General features: G+C 44.7%; 1 long non-coding RNA gene across 2 annotated transcripts; it reads left to right on the forward strand.

Annotated features, from left to right (window-relative positions):
• Window positions 1–3152: 3152 nt before the first annotated feature.
• On the forward strand, window positions 3153–17071 carry LOC109159561. 2 transcript variants are annotated; one of them, XR_002050604.1, is made up of 3 exons: window positions 3153–3186; window positions 3552–3619; window positions 17033–17071. It is a non-coding gene; the product is annotated as an uncharacterized LOC109159561 (long non-coding RNA). The 2 variants fall into 2 exon arrangements; XR_002050605.1 differs by lacking the exon at window positions 17033–17071 and adding an exon at window positions 5158–5179.
• The last annotated feature ends 210 nt before the right edge of the window (window positions 17072–17281 follow it).

Genomic DNA, 17281 nt, shown 5'->3' on the forward strand with positions numbered 1-17281 from the left:
GGCCAACGGGATATCAATTCAACTAGCATGCAATATCCAAGACTCATTCAACCTACGAATGGTACCCGTACATCAAACTAGACATAGGCACGATAGACGGAGTCCGTTGGGACACCACGAGGGTCGGGGGACATCAAACGGGGAAGCCGGGATCCCGAAGTGGGACAATTTCCAGCGGGTAGCCGGTGGGTGAGGGGTCACCCGCCGGCTGCCCGCCGGTGGCAAACTTCCGGGCAGCGGGTGCCTGGCGGGCAGTCGCCTGCCCGCTGCCGGCGACGTCTATCCTGGCCGCGGGTAGGTGGCGGGTCCCCTACCCCCCACTGACTCTTTTTCACCAATAACGCCCCGGGAACCTTTGTGGAACCCGAAACCATGCTTAGACACTTTAAAACGCAATTGATGGCAACGCGTAGACAATTAACGGATCAAAAGCGAGAAACATACGGCACATATCCTATCATACTTTCTAAACATAATTAACACCCCAAACATGCGAATTCCCACCCAATGCATTAAGAATAACATCATACGAATTTCACGTTACATCCTAGGGCTCTAATCACAATTAAATCATCAAGAACGTAACCCATCTTTTAATATCAAGAAATATCAAGATTCATCAAAAACATCACACAATCATCAAGAACCACTTATCATCATCAAGAATATCAAGATAAAACCATATCACCAATTATCAAGATTACATCATCCATATCATAACAATTCATCAAGACACAAGAATATAGGGGGATGCCTAAGAGGGAGATCATAGCTAGGAATATAGGTTTTGTTGAGACATGGGTTACCTCTTAGCCTTAATTGATTTCCTTGGCTATGAAGGGTCTTTCTCTAAGCCTTTCTTCTTTCTTGATTTCTCCTAGGGGAATTCTTGGAATTCCTTGTGTGGTGAGAGATTATTGCGGTGGGGGTTCTAGGTGCTTCCTATATCCCCTATTTATATGTCTAAGAGTCCTAATTAGGGCCCAAATACTATAGGCTTGCTAACTCTATTCTTTTTAGGACTAGGGGTTGGGTTTTTAGAGGTGAGGCCCATGGACTATGGTGGGCCTTTTCCTAATTAATTATTGTAATTTAATTCTTTCTTTGGATAATTGGTTAAATGATTAATTGGTTTTAGGGGGCGTAACACGGGATGTTACATAAAATCCAAGAAATCACATATAGGTAAGCAAAATAGGTTTTGTAGAGCATGGGTTACCTCTTGTAGACCAAAAGACTTCACTTTACACCTCAACAAGCTCCCCACAAGGCTTACTTTCCAAACCCACTTCAAGATCAAACCAAAAGATCATAAAGATCCTACCTTTAAGAAAAAGACATCTAAGATGGAACCAAAAACACAAGATGGACTTAGATCTTGCCCTCCTAGATGCCCAAATAGGTGAAAGGTTGAATCTTGGATGCAAATCTTGGAATCTTGACAAGGTCTCAACTTAGCTTGGAGGAAAAGCTACTCACCTTTCTAGAGAGAAGGTAGGGCTAATATTCTAGGAAGTGTAAGGAATGAAATGAAGAAGTCTTCTAGGTTAGGTTACAATACTAACTCTTGGTGAAAAGTCAAGAATACCCTTACTAACATTTAGAAAGTGTAAGGAACAAGGGAACTCTCCTCAAAGCTCGAGGTACAACATAACTTTGAAGTTGACTAGTCAAATACTAGTCATTGAGTATTAAAAATCAGGATTTTAGGAATTAATTCCTCAAATGAAATAGGATTAATAACTCAATTAATCCATGGATTTATTGTGGATTTTTGGGGTGTCACATCCTCTCCCCCTTCGAAGAAGCTTCGTCCCCGAAGCTTGGGTACGACGAATTAGAAACAAACGGTGATCGGAAACAACATTGTGACAAGAGGTTCAAGAATAAGCTCATTTGGTCAAAGCTCAAAAGGTTCTACAAGGATTCTTAACAAAAAGGAAAGCGTAACAAATCTAGAATTGGCAAGAACTTAACAAGAAATAGATTGAGCATCACAAACTCTAGTCTTAACACCAACATCTACTTCTACCCAAACACTAAGGACAAAGCAACCAACACAAAACACCCACTACTACAATGAAGCTAACTAAGCCACAAGGCTACAAGCAAAACAAGCACGCAAAGCAAACAACAAACGACCAAATAACAGCAACAACGGCCAAAGAAAAGCAACTACTAGGAAGAAGGCGAACAAGGTAGCCACAGCTGCACACTAGAAGGACTCGCTCTGTGACACCCGGTATTTTCCTAAAAATAAATTATAGTCCCGATAATAAATATTTTTAATAAAAATATTTATATAGCTATTATTTTGAAATGGGCTCGGGTCTATGAAGTATGGTGAACCAATCTTTTTGTGTCTAAATGTTCTAAGTCCAAAAATGATTTATAGCCTAAGAGTTTATTTGGTATCCTAAGCCCAAAAAATATAATTATTTACTATGTGAGCCTTGAACCCAATTAGCTAAGTCATGAGTATATGTGTTACTATTTTTGTATACCCAAAATATAAATATGTATAGTTCTTGACCCAAAAGTATTACCCAACCCAAGTTTTGACGCAAGTCTAGACTAAGCCCAACCTACTATGTATAGCCTTGATCCAATTTTGGAAACCCTATCTTTTAGTAGTATTATTTTGTGTGTAGCAGCCAAACATCCCCCTCTTCCCCGCCTTGGCGAGACAAGCTAAACCCTCTGCTCCCTTTCTTCTTCTTCTCGGCCATGCGTGAGACAACCGAACCAACAACATTTCTAGCTTCCTTCCCTTGTTCTCCATCAAACCAGCCAAGAATCCCTACCTTTTCTCTCGTTTCCTCTTCTCGGCCGGAGCAGCAAGGTTGGAACGTGGTGGTGAAGATGGATGGCGGGTTCCGGCAGTCCAAGCTTGCGGTGGTGACAGTCCGGGAAGGGCTTTCGGCTTGGTTTGTGTCTTCGTGAGGTAGAGTAGGCTCGAGTAGTGGCTTGGGCAGTCCGTAGAAGTTCCCGGCAACTCATGGCGATGGAGGTGCATGACGACGGCGGTATCGGCGAAGCTACGTGGAGGTGGCTTCTCTCTTTTCTCGTCGTCGGCGATGAGCTCCGGTGAGGCAGAGGAGTCCGCGGGCAGTGGCGTGGGTAGGGGCTCCCACCGTGTTCTACCCGTGGGAACGTCGCATGAAGAAGACGTAGAAGATGAAGATGGTGAGCAGCTTTAGCTTTGGTTCTTGTTGTTGCTTAGTGTTTTAATTGGTTTTGTGTTGGTTAAGTCTCTAAGTGGGTAATTAGCCTGGTGTTAAGGGTAGTGTTTATGCTTATGGGTGGCTAGGGTTTGAATCCTTGCTCGGCTTAATTAGTTAGGTTGTTAAGTTTTGATTATAAGTCCTACCCTAGAAGTCTAGTTATTAGTTTTCTTATTAGTGTTGTGATTAATTATCAATTGGATGCCTAGCTTGGTTGGTTAGACTTGTGGGTATTTAGGGTTGAATTAGTGTTTAAATCCCCTTATGAGTATAATTGGTTTTGTTTAGTGCTTGTGTTAATAGTTGAAGGATCGGTTTGATTCATAGGTTCCCGTTTCGCTTATGAGTTGAGCCTGGCCTAAGTTGGCGTTGTTTTTGGATGTTAAGCGAATGAGGTAACCCATGCTCTACTAAAACCTATTTTGCTTACCTATATGTGATTTCTTGGATTCTACTTCTGCTTTGCTATGAAATGTGAGGGTTTATGCATTTGTCTTGTGATATTGCATATCTAGAGTTTGTGTTTAGGGTTCCTTTGTGCCATTGCTTGGCATTTTCCATGATTCAAGTCATTTTGTTGTATTAGGTGAGATTTGGCATGTTTTGGACTTGAATTGGAGTTTGGAGATAAAAATCCCCGAAGGGATTATTTTGCACAGGTATATGTACCCGCGGGCGGAACGACGGGTCGAGCTCCACCTACCGTCCACCCGCGGGGAACATGTAGCCTCGTAGGTAGTGTACCCGCGGGCGGAACCACGGGTGGGAGCCTACCCATGGGTCCACCCACGGGGAACACAGTGGAGTTGGAATGGGATTTGTTCCCCGTGATCCATTTGACTCGGTATTTGGTCTTTTGACTTCCCGATGTTCTTTTATGGAACTTTTTGAGTGTCTTCTTGATGTTTTGTTTGTTTAGAACTATATGGTAGGAATCCATGTAGGACTTTGGTGTCTTGAATCATGCTAAGTGTTCAACATTGTGTTTCGTTGGACCGAGAGGTGTCTTGTGTGTTCCTCGGAACTACCTTGAGTTTCCCCGTTGATGAGCATGCTAGTTTGTCGTCTTAATGCTAGCGTGTGTGTGGTTTGTACCTTCCGTTTGGTTGATGATAACTTGTTTTATTCATCGTTGATGTTGTTGGGCTGTGACCCATTCCTTGATTGAGTATGTTTCATACATTCGTTGTGATCCGTTGTTTGACTCTTGTTTAGTTGTGGTGCGTGTGTGGCTTTACCTGGATTGCACGATTAGTGGTATGGGACACTAGTCACCAAGGTATTGCAGCGGTCCTCGTGGTGGCCATGGCGTGATTATGGAGCTGTGGCCTTTGTGTAAGGTTCACGTTTTTGGGGGATAACTAGTGTTATCCAGGCATGTGTGCCATGTGCGTGATAGTACTGCGGGAACTATGAATTGGTGGTCTTGTTGGAGGTCTGTTGGAGGGGGAATGACGATTCCTGGGGGAATAAGGTTGGACTGTATGTACAGGAGTCCTGGAGGTAAAGGTTGGAACTAGATATAAGGTTGGGGGTAGCCATAAGGTTGGAACAGGGCATAAGGAAGGCATATCAACTCGTGGCGGGCGATGTCACGAGGGCTTGTGTAGCCGTGGTTGTGTGTTCTCTCTTGTGACGTGTGTAGTCACAAAGGCATGTGTTGCCTAGGCAAGTGTTGCCGGTTGTCGTGTCTTTATTCTTGTGGTGTCGTTATCCGTTGTAGTCTTGGGATGTGTTCTCGTGGTGTTTATTAATGAGTGATGAGTCTTGAGTTGGTGTTTACTCTTGGTTTTACACATATATATACGTATTCCATTTCGAAATGATTTTTGTATATATACCCTATCTATGTATGATACTTAACAGGTATTGGTGGGTTACCAGCATTACTCGCTGACCAGGCGTCGTCCCATTTCTATCTGTTGCTTTACAGGTTGGGTAGCTTTGGAGAGCGCTCTAGTGGCCTGTAGATAGTGTTATCTCTTCCTTAATAGTTGTTGAGGCCTGTGAGCCTAAGTAGTTGATTTGTTACTCTGATGTGGTTGTAGTAGCTGCCATAGCACCTATGTTTGATATAGGTGTGGCATAACATCTCCCGGATTTATGTAGTTAGCTTCCGTTGTTCTTATGTTGATGTTTAGAAGGTTTATCCCTATAAATTAAGTTTTAAAAATTGTTGAAATTCGGGGGTGTTACACGTTCTCCGACTCCTCGGACTCTTCCTCGTCTCCTCCTCTACGACTCGAGCTGGCTTCGATCTTGTCTAGCCGGTTGTGCACAGCGACGAACTGCGTCTTCATGTAGGCAAAGCCCTCCTCGATCATGCGGTTTTGCTGACGAAGCAAAGCAACAACACGCTCTTCATGCGACGTGGGGTTTTGCTCCCTCTTGGTGCGAGCTTCTCTTCTTCGTCGGTTCTCTTCGCTCTCCGAGTCGCTTTCTTCAGCTTCAACGGCTTCTGGCACTCCCACCACATCCTCAAGGTCGGCTTCATCTTCGGCTTCCTCATCACCTCCCAAACTTTGAACAGCGAGGCTCAACTTCCCGGCATGGATTCCAAGCTCAGATGCCAACTCGACCCGTTCATCAGGGGCTTTCCTTGCCACTTCTTCAAGCGTGATGTACTCACCATCATCCAACTGAAACAGGTTACAACTCCGAAGGTTGGTGGTATCCAACACTAGCTTTCCCACAGCCTTAGGAAGACAACCATCCACACTGACGCCCTTCCTAACCAAGATCCAGCTCAACACCTTCCCGTAAGGCAAACTCTTCCGATTGTGATCCCGGCAAAACACCATGTGTTGCAACATCAAAGCAGGCAAGTTGAACTTAACCATATTCTTCAGACAAAAAGCAAAAGAGCACTCCAGCTTACCCAACAACTTGCTCTTGTTATTGTTCGGCAACAAACAGTCCGACACCAACATCACCAAGATCCTTTGCTCCGCAGACAACCACTTTTTCTCCGGCCTAGAGGCTTGAGTGAAACCACTCGTACGGCCTAAGAAGTAGCTCAAGTAGTCATTGTACCCCATGGTATCCATACTAATCCAAGAATGACCACTGTACTGAGCCACTCCAGTAGCAGACAAACTCAACAGTTGTGCCAACCTCTTCTCAGAAAACACAACCTTTACACCTCTCACCTTAGAGGTGATCTCAAGCCTTCCACCCTCCTTCGTCACAACCATGTGACGGTAAAACTCTTTCACCAAACTCGGGTAAGTCTCGACCCTTATGGAGAGAAACCCATCCAACAAACCTTGATACCTAAGCATATCCAACAAGGAACTAGAAAAAGATTCCGGATCAAAAGCTTTACCTTCAAGGACAAGGTAGTGGGTATCCACCCATTCCGCTTTTCTTGCCAAGCTTGACCTTCTAGGCTTGGTAGGAGATGACCCAAAGCTCAACAAAAGGTGCCCACAACTTCTTCCTCTCACTCACGCTGCCTCTCCCTCTCTCTCTCGAGCTCTCTCTCTCTCGCGGCTACTCTCGGCGACGCGGTACACAGCAGGTCGGCGGCGGCGGCTCCGGCGAACAACGACGGCGGTGTGGCGGTGGTTCGGCGGTGGTGGGGCGACGGGTTGGTGGTGGTGCTACGGGTTGGGGATGGGGTTTAATGGTTCTCACGGGTAGGAAGGAGAAAAGAAGAAGAAGAGAGAATTTGGGATTTTAGGGATTTGGGAGAAATTTGGGAAAAAAATGATTTAATTTGGGGATTTTGGGTAAAGTGGGAATTTATGGTTTAGATGGAATTAAAATTGGTTAGATTTTAAGAAAGACAATTAGCTCAAGTGGTTTAGAAGTTGCGTTGACAAAGAATCGGCTCGGGTTTGAAACTCAAAGGTTACAATTAAACATTAGGCTATCTTTTTAAGATACACAAGAAGGAATTTTGGCAAGAATTTTGCTATTTCCAAATTCAAAGAATACTTGGAAAATTTAGGAAGCTCACAAGGAATTGTTGTAAGAACAACCAAGTGTGGGGATTATAGAATTGGCCCAAACACAAATCATTCCAAAGCTAGATGACTACTTCACAACAAGACTTAGGTGCCAACTAAAGGAGTCACTAAGCAAGAAGAATTTATACTAAGCTCCAACAGAATTACTATCAAGGAAAGCATGCCAAGGATTGCCAAGCAAAAGACAACTACGAAACACGAGATAACACTCAAGGCAACAAAAAACACGATGATCGCAAAAACAAGGATAGGCTAGAAGAAAGGGTTACCTGCCGACTCCTCTTCCACCAAACCCTCCAACTCCGCCTGTGAACGCGCCATCACGAAAACCCTCCCAGGTGGCCTAGCTCCAACTGCTCCGCGACCCGAACTAACTCCCGACGCTCCTCCGGCTCCCGGGGGTGGCGGCAACGCTCTCTGACCGACAAGCTGGGGACACTACGCGATCTTGTGACCTCGATCTCCGCATCGGAAACACCTAAACGCCTGGCCATGACAATCTTGGCCTGCGTGCACCTTACCACACCTTCGGCACGGAAACAACTTAGCTTGATCCCCTGGCTCAATCCTTTTTGGTCCTTGAGACGAAGATGACACATACTTGTCCTGGAAACTCGGTCCTGGCTTCTTAAAGGTAGAAGATCCTCCGCCCTCAGTCCTTTTTCTAGCTTGCTCGTACGATCCTTTCTGAAGCTGCTGTACGCGATACAGATCAGCGGCACACACGTAAGCGTCCTTAAGAGAACTTTGCCTACTCACAGTCAAAGCTTTTCGCGCCTCATAGTTCAGACCGGCCACGAATTTCTCGACTTTAGAGAATTCTGAAGGCACAAGCATCCTCGCAAAACGTGCTAGCTCCAAGAACCTCTTGTGGTATTTAACCACAGACATGGATCCTTGCTGCAGGTGGAGAAACTCTTCATACATGGTGCGCACACATGTGCCGGGTAGAACCTCTCGCGCATTCTGTCCTTGAGCGCGCTCCAGTCGAACTCTGGTTCTTCAAGGAGAGCCGGACCTTCATGGACCCACCACAAGTCCGCTTCTTGGCAAAAGTAAAACGTTGCCAACTCCACTCTTCTTGTCAAACACCCGTAGCCACTCTTCTAAGACTACTGGGTCTTCCTCGCCAGCGAAGGTTGGTGGCCGATGTCCCGACACTAAACGACCTACATCACGGTGCCCAGCAGGCGGAGGAGGCGGCACAGCGTGATTGTTGTTCAACAGAGCTTCACTGAGCGTCTGCGTGGTCTGAGTCAGCTGATGAAGGTTCTGAGCGAGCTGCTCATTGGTCGGGGTCTCCGACGTGCGCGCGCGAGGAGGCATCGCAACTTCTACAACAACAACACGATTACGAAAAGAAAGCAAACAAGCAAAGGAACAGAAAGCAACACACAACTCACCGCGCAACCTAGAGTCCTAAGCCTAACACTTAGCTTCTTAGGGTCGCTTAAGGGTCTCAAAACACACTTAACCACTTAGAAAGTCTAGACTTAACTCATCCTAGGCTCAAACCTAGACTCTGATACCAACTGTAACACACCCCCCCCCCCCCCCAAAGCAAGCTATAGAAAAGCCTTAACGCATGCAGATATCAAAACAAAACACTAACACAGCGGAAGAAAAGATAACTGGATAACAAGGAATCCAAACGGGGGTGTTATGCCACGCTTCACAACACGTCAAGCGCTACGGCCAAAATCTGCATGGTATACATCTATCCAAGAGTTCATAAGTCTAAAAACAACCAAATCGGCTCACAGGTCATACTACAAGGGAAAGGTACTACTCTATCGGGCACTAGACATCGCGCTCAACTAGACATCACCTGTAAGAACACAAAGATAAACATGGGATGACGCCCGGTCAGCGAATAATGCTGGTAACCCACCAATACCATTAAGTATCATACATAGATATGGTATATGTACAAAATCATTCGAAACGGAATACATATATATAAGTTCAAAACCAAGAGTCAAAGCCAACATAAGGCTCAACACTCTCACAAGCAACACGGGAACACATCCCAAGACCACAAGAGCAACACGATCACCAAAGAGTCAAGGCACGATCTATCATCACTCAATAGACCTCAACCCGACAAGTACAACGCGAAAGAACAAGACACACACAACCGGCAACACATGCCAAGGCCACACCTGCCTTTGTGACTACACACATCACAAGATAAGATCACACAACACTGGCTACAGTAGCCCTCGCGACATCACCCATCACGAGTTGGTATGCCTGCCTTATGCCCTGTTCCAACCTTATGGCTACCCCCAACAATGTATCTTCTTTCCAACCAATACCTCTAGGACCCTTGTACTTCTCAGTCCAACCTTTTACCTCCGGGACCGTCATCCCCCACCAACAAGCCACCAACAAAGCCACCAAATTCATAGTACACAAGGTACCGTACACACACACGGCAACACATGCCTTCCCAAGAAATACGTGGACCCATCACTCAGGCCACAACTCCATAATCACGTCACGGCCACCACGAGGACCGCTACAATACCTTGGTGACTAGTGTCCCATACCACTAATCGTGCAATCCAGGTAAAGCCACACACACCACACCTCAACAGGAATCAATCAACGGATTGCAACGAAGGTATGAAACACACTCAATCAGGGAATGGGTCACAGCCCAACAACAATAACACAAGTTATCATCAACCAATCGGAAGGTTCAAACAACACACACGCTAGCATATAGACACCGAACTAGCATGCTTATCAACGGGGAAACCAAAGATAGTTCCGAGGAACACACAAGACACCTCACGGTCCAACGAAACACAATGTTGAACACTTAGCACGATTCAAGATACCAAATACCTACATGGCTTCCTACCATATAGTTCTAGACATACGAAACATCAAGGAGACGCTCAAATAGTTCCACAAAGGAACATCGGGAAGTCAAAAGACCAAATACCGAGTCAAAAGAATCGAGGGGAACAAATCTCAAACAAACACCAACATGTACCCCGTGGGTGGACACACAGGTAGGCCCCTACCCGTGGTCCTAACACCCACAAGCCTCGTTCCCGCGGGTAGGGCTCTCCCCGTCGTTCCGCCCGCGGGTACGCCCTTGTGTCCAAAATAATCCCTTCGGGGGTTTTCAACTCCAAGCTCAAATTCAAGTCCAAAACATGCCAAATCTCACCCAATACAACAAAATGACTTGAATCATAGGAAATGCCAAGCAATGGCACAAAAGAACCCTAAACACAAGCTCTGGATATGCATTTTCACAAGACAAATGCATAAACACTCACATTTCATAGCAAAACACATGTAGAATCCAAGAAATCACATATAGGTAAGCAAAATAGGTTTTGTAGAGCATGGGTTACCTCTTGTAGACCAAAATACTTCACTTTACACCTCAACAAGCTCCTCACAAGGCTTATTTTCCAAACCCACTTCAAGATCAAACCAAAAGATCATAAAGATCCTACCTTTATGAAAAAGACATCTAAGATGGAACCAAAAACACAAGATGGACTTAGATCTTACCCTCCTAGATGCCCAAATAGGTGAAAGGTTGAATCTTGGAAGCAAATCTTGGAATCTTAACAAGGTCTCAACTTAGCTTGGAAGAAAAGCTACTCACCTTTCTATAGAGAAGGTAGAGCTAATATTCTAGGAAGTGTAAGGAATGAAATGAAGAAGTCTTCTAGGTTAGGTTACAATATTAACTCTTGGTGAAAAGTCAAGAATACCCTTACTAACATTTAGAAAGTGTAAGGAACAAGGGAACTATCCTCAAAGCTCAAGGTAGAACATAACTTTGAAGTTGACTAGTCAAATACTAGTCCTTGAGTATTAAAAATCAGGATTTTAGGAATTAATTCCTCAAATGAAATAGGATTAATTACTCAATTAATCCGTGGATTGAATGTGGATTTTTGGGCTGTCACACGAACCTTCTGTAATAACCCGCCAAACCAAGAAAGCTTCTTATTTCTGTCACTGATGTAGGTATAGTCCAATCTTTCACTGCCCGTATCTTGTCGGGATCCATAGAAATCCCCCTACTATCAATCACGTAGCCTAGAAACGTCACACTGTCTTTCCAAAACTCGCACTTAGAAAACTTGGCGTACAACTGCTTTTCTCTCAAGATTTGAAGTACCGTCCGATGGTGTCCAACATGCTCCTCCTTATCCTTTGAATAAACCAGGATATCGTCGATGAATACAATCACGAAATCATCGAGGTGGGGGTTTGAACACCCTGTTCATCAAGTCCATAAAAACTGCAGGGGCGTTAGTCAAACCGAACGGCATAACTGTAAACTCGTAGTGATCGTACCGAGTCCGAAACCCGGTCTTAGGAATATCCTTGTCAGCCACCTTTATCTGATGATACCACGACCTCAAGTCAACTTTGGAAAACACTCCTGCGCCACGGAGTTGATCAAACAAGTCGTCGATTCTTGGAAGAGGGTACTTATTCTTGATGGTGACTTGATTCAGCTCCCGGTAGTCGATACACAATCTCATACTACCGTCTTTCTTCTTTACAAACAACACCGGAGCTCCCCACGGCGATGTACTTGGCCGGATATAACCCTTGTCTAGAAGTTCTTGCAATTGGGTCTTCAGCTCTTGCGTCTCTGTCGTTGCCAACCGGTATGGGGCCTTAGAAATCGGTGCAGTGCCCGGCATAAGATCCACTGAGAATTCCACTTCTCTTGTAGGAGGCATGCCCGGTATTTCTTCGGGAAAAACATCAAGGAACTCACGGATGACGGGTATGGTCTGAGCTACCTCCCCTTTTGCCTTCAAGTTCTCGACTGAACACAAGTATAAATAATTGCCTTTCTCCAAGTACCTCTCCATCTTCATCATAGACACTAGCTTAATCCCGGGTTCTTCCCTCCTTCCCCGATAAGATACCCTTTTTCCATTGGGTCCTCGTAGCACCACCTTCTGATCCTTGCACAGAATTTGGGCTCTAAACCGCCCCAACCAATCCATACCTAAGACCACATCTATCCCGTCCAAGTCGTACTGGATCAGGTCGCTGGGAAACTCTTCTCCCTTGATGTTGATCTTGATGCCCTCGAAGAGACGGTCACACACCCTAACCTCTCCCGACGCTACTTTTACGTTAAACTTCACTCCAGTGCCCCCGGATAAACCCAACTTCTTCACGAGTCTGAGTGACACGAACGGGTTAGATGCTCTTGAATCGAACAAGATTGTTGCCGGGACAGATTGCATGAGGAAGGTTCCCTCTACTACATCGCTGTCACTTGTTCGAACTTCACTTAAGGTAAGCGTTTTCTCTTGAGGTGACCCTATCGTCGGATGATGAGCCTCTATTCTCCCATTCTTTCTTAAACCCCTGAATGTCGACAAGGTAGCTGCACTATGACTTACTCTTGTGGACGTGCCACTCCGGATCCACCACTCAATCACCCCAGAAGCGTTACTAGATTCGGCCAACCGAGATTTCTTAACCACGTCACTCACGTCTTCAAACGTCGCGGCACGCTGACGAGGAGGCATCGCAAACTTCTGCTACAACAACACGGTTACCAAAAGATGGCAAACAAGCAAAGAATAGAAAACAACACACAGCTCACCACGCAACCTAACGCCCTAAGCCTAACACTTAGCTTCTTAAGGTCGCTTAGAGGTCTCAAACCACACTTAACCACTTAGAAAGTCTAGACTTAACTCTTCCTAGGCTCAAACCTAGGCTCTGATACCAACTGTAACACCCCCCAAAATTGCTATATATAAAAGGCCTTAATGCATGCAGATAACACAACAAAACACTAGCACAGCGGAAGATAAAAAGGTAACTGGATAAAACAAATCCAAAATAGGGGTGTTATGCCACGTTTACCAACAATGATAAACGCTACGACGGTCGAATCTGCATTGTGTACACAACTATCCCAAACTCATAAGTCTATCACTACATCGGCTCACAGGCCACAAAGCAAGGAAAAAGGCACTAAACTATCGGCCACTAGACATCGTGCTCGTCTAGACATCACCAGAAAGAACACAAACATGAACATGGAACGACGCCCGGTCAGCGTTAATGCTGGTAACCCGCCAATACCTGTTATATATCATACATAGATAGGATATGTATACAAAATCATTTCGAAACTGAATACATATATATAAGTGCAAAACCGAGAGTAAACACCAACTCAAGACTCATCGCTCTCAAGGATAACACGGGAACACATCCCAAGACCGCAAAGGACAACAACAACTCGAAGATAAAGACACGACAAATGGCAACACATGCCTTTGTGACTACACACGTCACAAGAGAGAACACATAACCACGGCTACACAACCCCTCGTGACATCACACATCACGAGTTCATATGCATTCCCTATGCCCTGTTCCAACCTTATGGCTACCCCCAACCTTATATCTAGTTCCAACCTTTACCTCCAGGACCCCTGTACTCCAAGTCCAACCTTATTCCCCCGGGAACCGTCGTTCCCCCTCCGACAGTCCCTCCAACAAGACCACTGATTTCATAGTACACGAGGTATCGTACACACACAAGGCAACACTTGCCCTGGATAACACCTGTTATTCCCCAAAAACGTGAACCTTACACAAAAGCCACAGCTCCATAATCACGCCACGACCACCACGAGGACCGCTACAATACCTTGGTGACTAGTATCCCATACCACTAATCGTGCAATCCAGGTAATGCCACACACGCATCACACCTCAACAAGAATCTGTCAACGGATCACAACGAAGGTATGAAACATACTCAATCAAGGAATGGGTCACAGCCCCACAACAACAACGATGAATAACACAAGTTATCATCAACCAAACCGGAAGGTACAAACAACACACACGCAAGCATTTAGATACCAAACTAGCATGCTTATCAAACGGACAAACCAAAGGTAGTTCCGAGGAACACACAAGACACTTCAAGGTTCAACGAAACACGATGTTGAACACTTAGCACGATTCAAGACACCAAAGTCCTACATGGAATCCTACCATATAGTTCTAGACATACGAAACATCAAGAAGACACTCAAATAGTTCCACAAAAGAACATCGGGAAGTCCAAAGACCAAATAACGAGTCAAAAGAATCACGGGGAACAAATCCGAAGCAAACACCACAGTGTTCCCCGCGGGTGGACCCACGGGTAGGCTCCCACCAGTGGTTTCGCCCGCGGGTACACTACCCGCCGGCTACATGTTCCCCGCGGGTGGAGCTCGACCCGTCGTTCCGCCCGCGGGTACATACACCTGTGCAAGACAATCCATTCGGGGATTTTCAACTTCAAGCTCAAATTCAAGTCCAAAACATGCCAAATCTCACCCAATACAACAAAATGACTTGAATCATAGGAAATGCCAAGCAATGGCACAAAAGAACCCTAAACACAAGCTCTAGATATGCATTTTCACAAGATAAATGCATAAACACTCACATTTCATAGCAAAACACAAGTAGAATCCAAGAAATCACATATAGGTAAGCAAAATAGGTTTTAGTAGAGCATGGGTTACCTCTTGTAGACCAAAATACTTCACTTTACACCTCAACAAGCTCCTTACAAGGCTCACTTTCCAAACCCACTTCAAGAACAAACCAAAAGATCATAAAGATCCTACCTTTAAGAAAAAGACACCTAAGATGGAACCAAAAACATAAGATGGACTTAGATCTTACCCTCTTAGATGCCGAAATAGGTGAAAGGTGGAATCTTGGAAGCAAATCTTGAAATCTTGGCAAGGTCTCAACTTAGCTTGGAGGAAAAGCTACTCACCTTTCTAAAGAGAAGATAGAGATAATATTTTAGAAAGTGTGAGGGGTAGAATGAAGATGTCTTCTAGGTTAGGTTACAATACTAACACTAGGTGAAAGGTCAAGAATACCCTTACTAACTTTAGAAAGTGTAAAGAACAAGGGAACTCCCTTCAAAGCACAAGGTACAACTTTGACTTTGGAATTGACTAGTCAAATACTAGTCCTCAAGTATTAAAAATCAGGATTTTAGGAATTAATTCCTCAATTAAAATAGTATTAATTACTCAATTAATCCATGGATTGAATTTGGATTTTTGGGGTGTCACAGTAAGATCTAAGTTCATCTTGTATTTTTGGTTTTATCTAAGGTGTCTTTTCTTAAAGATAGGATCCTTATGAAATTTTGGTATGTTCTTGAAGTGGGTTTGGAAGGTGAGCCTTGTGAGGAGCTTGTTGAGGTGTAAAGTTAAGTCTTTAGTCTACAAGAGGTAACCCGTGGTCTAAAAAATCTATTTTGCTTACCTATATGTGATTTCTTGGATTCTACATGTGTTTTGCTATGAAATGTGAGTGTTTATGCATTATCTTGTGAAAATGGATATCTAGAGCTTGTGTTTAGGGTTCATTTGTGCCATTGCTTGGCATTTCCTTTGATTCATGTCATTTTGTTATATTTGGTGAGATTTGGCATGTTTTGGACTTGAATTTGAGCTTGGAGTTGAAAATCCCCGAAGGGATTATTTGTGCAGGTATACGTACCCGCGGGCGGAACGACGGGTAGAGCTTCAACCCGCCGCCCACTCGCGGGGTACAGTGGCCTCGTGGGTGTGTACCCGCCGGTGGAACCACGGGTGGGAACCTACCCGTAGGTCCACCCGCGAGGAACAAGCTGATGTTGTGATGGGATTTGTTCCCCGTGATTCTTTTAACTCGGTATTTGGTCTTTTGAGTTATCGTTGTTCTTTTGTGGAACTATTTGAGTGTCTTCTTGATGTTTCGTATGTCTAGAACTATATGGTAGGCATCCATGTAGGTTTTTGGTGTCTTGAATCGTGCTAAGTGTTCAACATTGTGTTTCGTTGAACCGTGATGAGTCTTGTGTGATCTTAGGAACTATCTTTTGTTTAGCAGTTTGATAAGCATGCTAGTTCGATGTTTAAATGCTAGCGTGTGAGTTGTTTGTACCTTCCTATTGGTTGATGATAACTTGTGTTATTCATCGTTGCTGTTGTTGGGCTGTGACCCATTCCTTGATTGAGTATGGTTTCATATCTTCGTTGTGATCCGTTGATTGATTCCTGTTGTGGTGTGACGCGTGTGTGGCTTTACCTGAATTGCACGATTAGTGGTATGGGACAGTAGTCACCAAGGTATTGCAGCGGTCCTCGTGGTGGCCGTGACGTGATTATGGAGTTGTGACCTTTGTGTAAGGTTCACGTGATTCTTGGGTGGCATGTGTTGTCGTGTGTGTGATCGGTACCCTCGTGTACTATGAAATCGGTGGTTCTATTGGAGATCTGTTGGAGAGGGGACGACGGTCCTCGGAGGGAAAAGGTTGGACTTGGTGTACAGGGGTCCTGGAGGTAAAGGTTGGAACTAGACATAAGGTTGGGGGTAGCCATAAGGTTGGAACTAGACATAAGGTTGGGGGTAGCCATAAGGTTGGAACCGGGCATAAGGAAAGCATATCAACTCGTGATGGGTGATGTCAGGAGGGCTTTTGTAGCCGTTGTTGTGAGTTCACTTGTGACGTGTGTAGGCATAAAGGCATGAGTTGCCTAAGTATGTGTTGCCATCGGTTTTGTCTTTATCCTTTGTGTTGAGGTTATCCTTGTGGTTGGGATGTGTTCCCGTATCCTTGTTGAGAGTGTTGAGTCTTGTGTTGACTATTGCTCTTGGTTTTGTACTTATATACTTATGTATTCCATTTCGAAAATGGCTTTACAACTTATATCTTATCTATGCATGTTATTTCTCATGTATTGGTGGGTTACCAGCATTATTCGCTGACCGGGCGTCGTCCCATGTTTTATTGTGTTCTTTTAGGTGATGTCTAGGCGAGTGCGCAGTCTAGTGCTTGCTAGTGTAGCTTCTCCCACTTGTTTTGTGGCCTGTGTGCCAGTTTAGTTGTAGACTTTTGAGACTATGGATTAGTTGTCAACAATTCAGATATTGCCGTAGCGTTCATCCTTTTCGGTGAACGTGGCATAACACCCCGTGACTTGGATTTATGTTTATCTAACTTATCTTTTAGTCTTCCGCTGTGTTTGTTGTTTAGTTCAGTTATCTGTATGT

Source organism: Ipomoea nil, unplaced genomic scaffold (assembly GCF_001879475.1).
Source record: "Ipomoea nil cultivar Tokyo-kokei standard unplaced genomic scaffold, Asagao_1.1 scaffold2833, whole genome shotgun sequence".
Taxonomy (NCBI): domain Eukaryota; kingdom Viridiplantae; phylum Streptophyta; class Magnoliopsida; order Solanales; family Convolvulaceae; genus Ipomoea; species Ipomoea nil.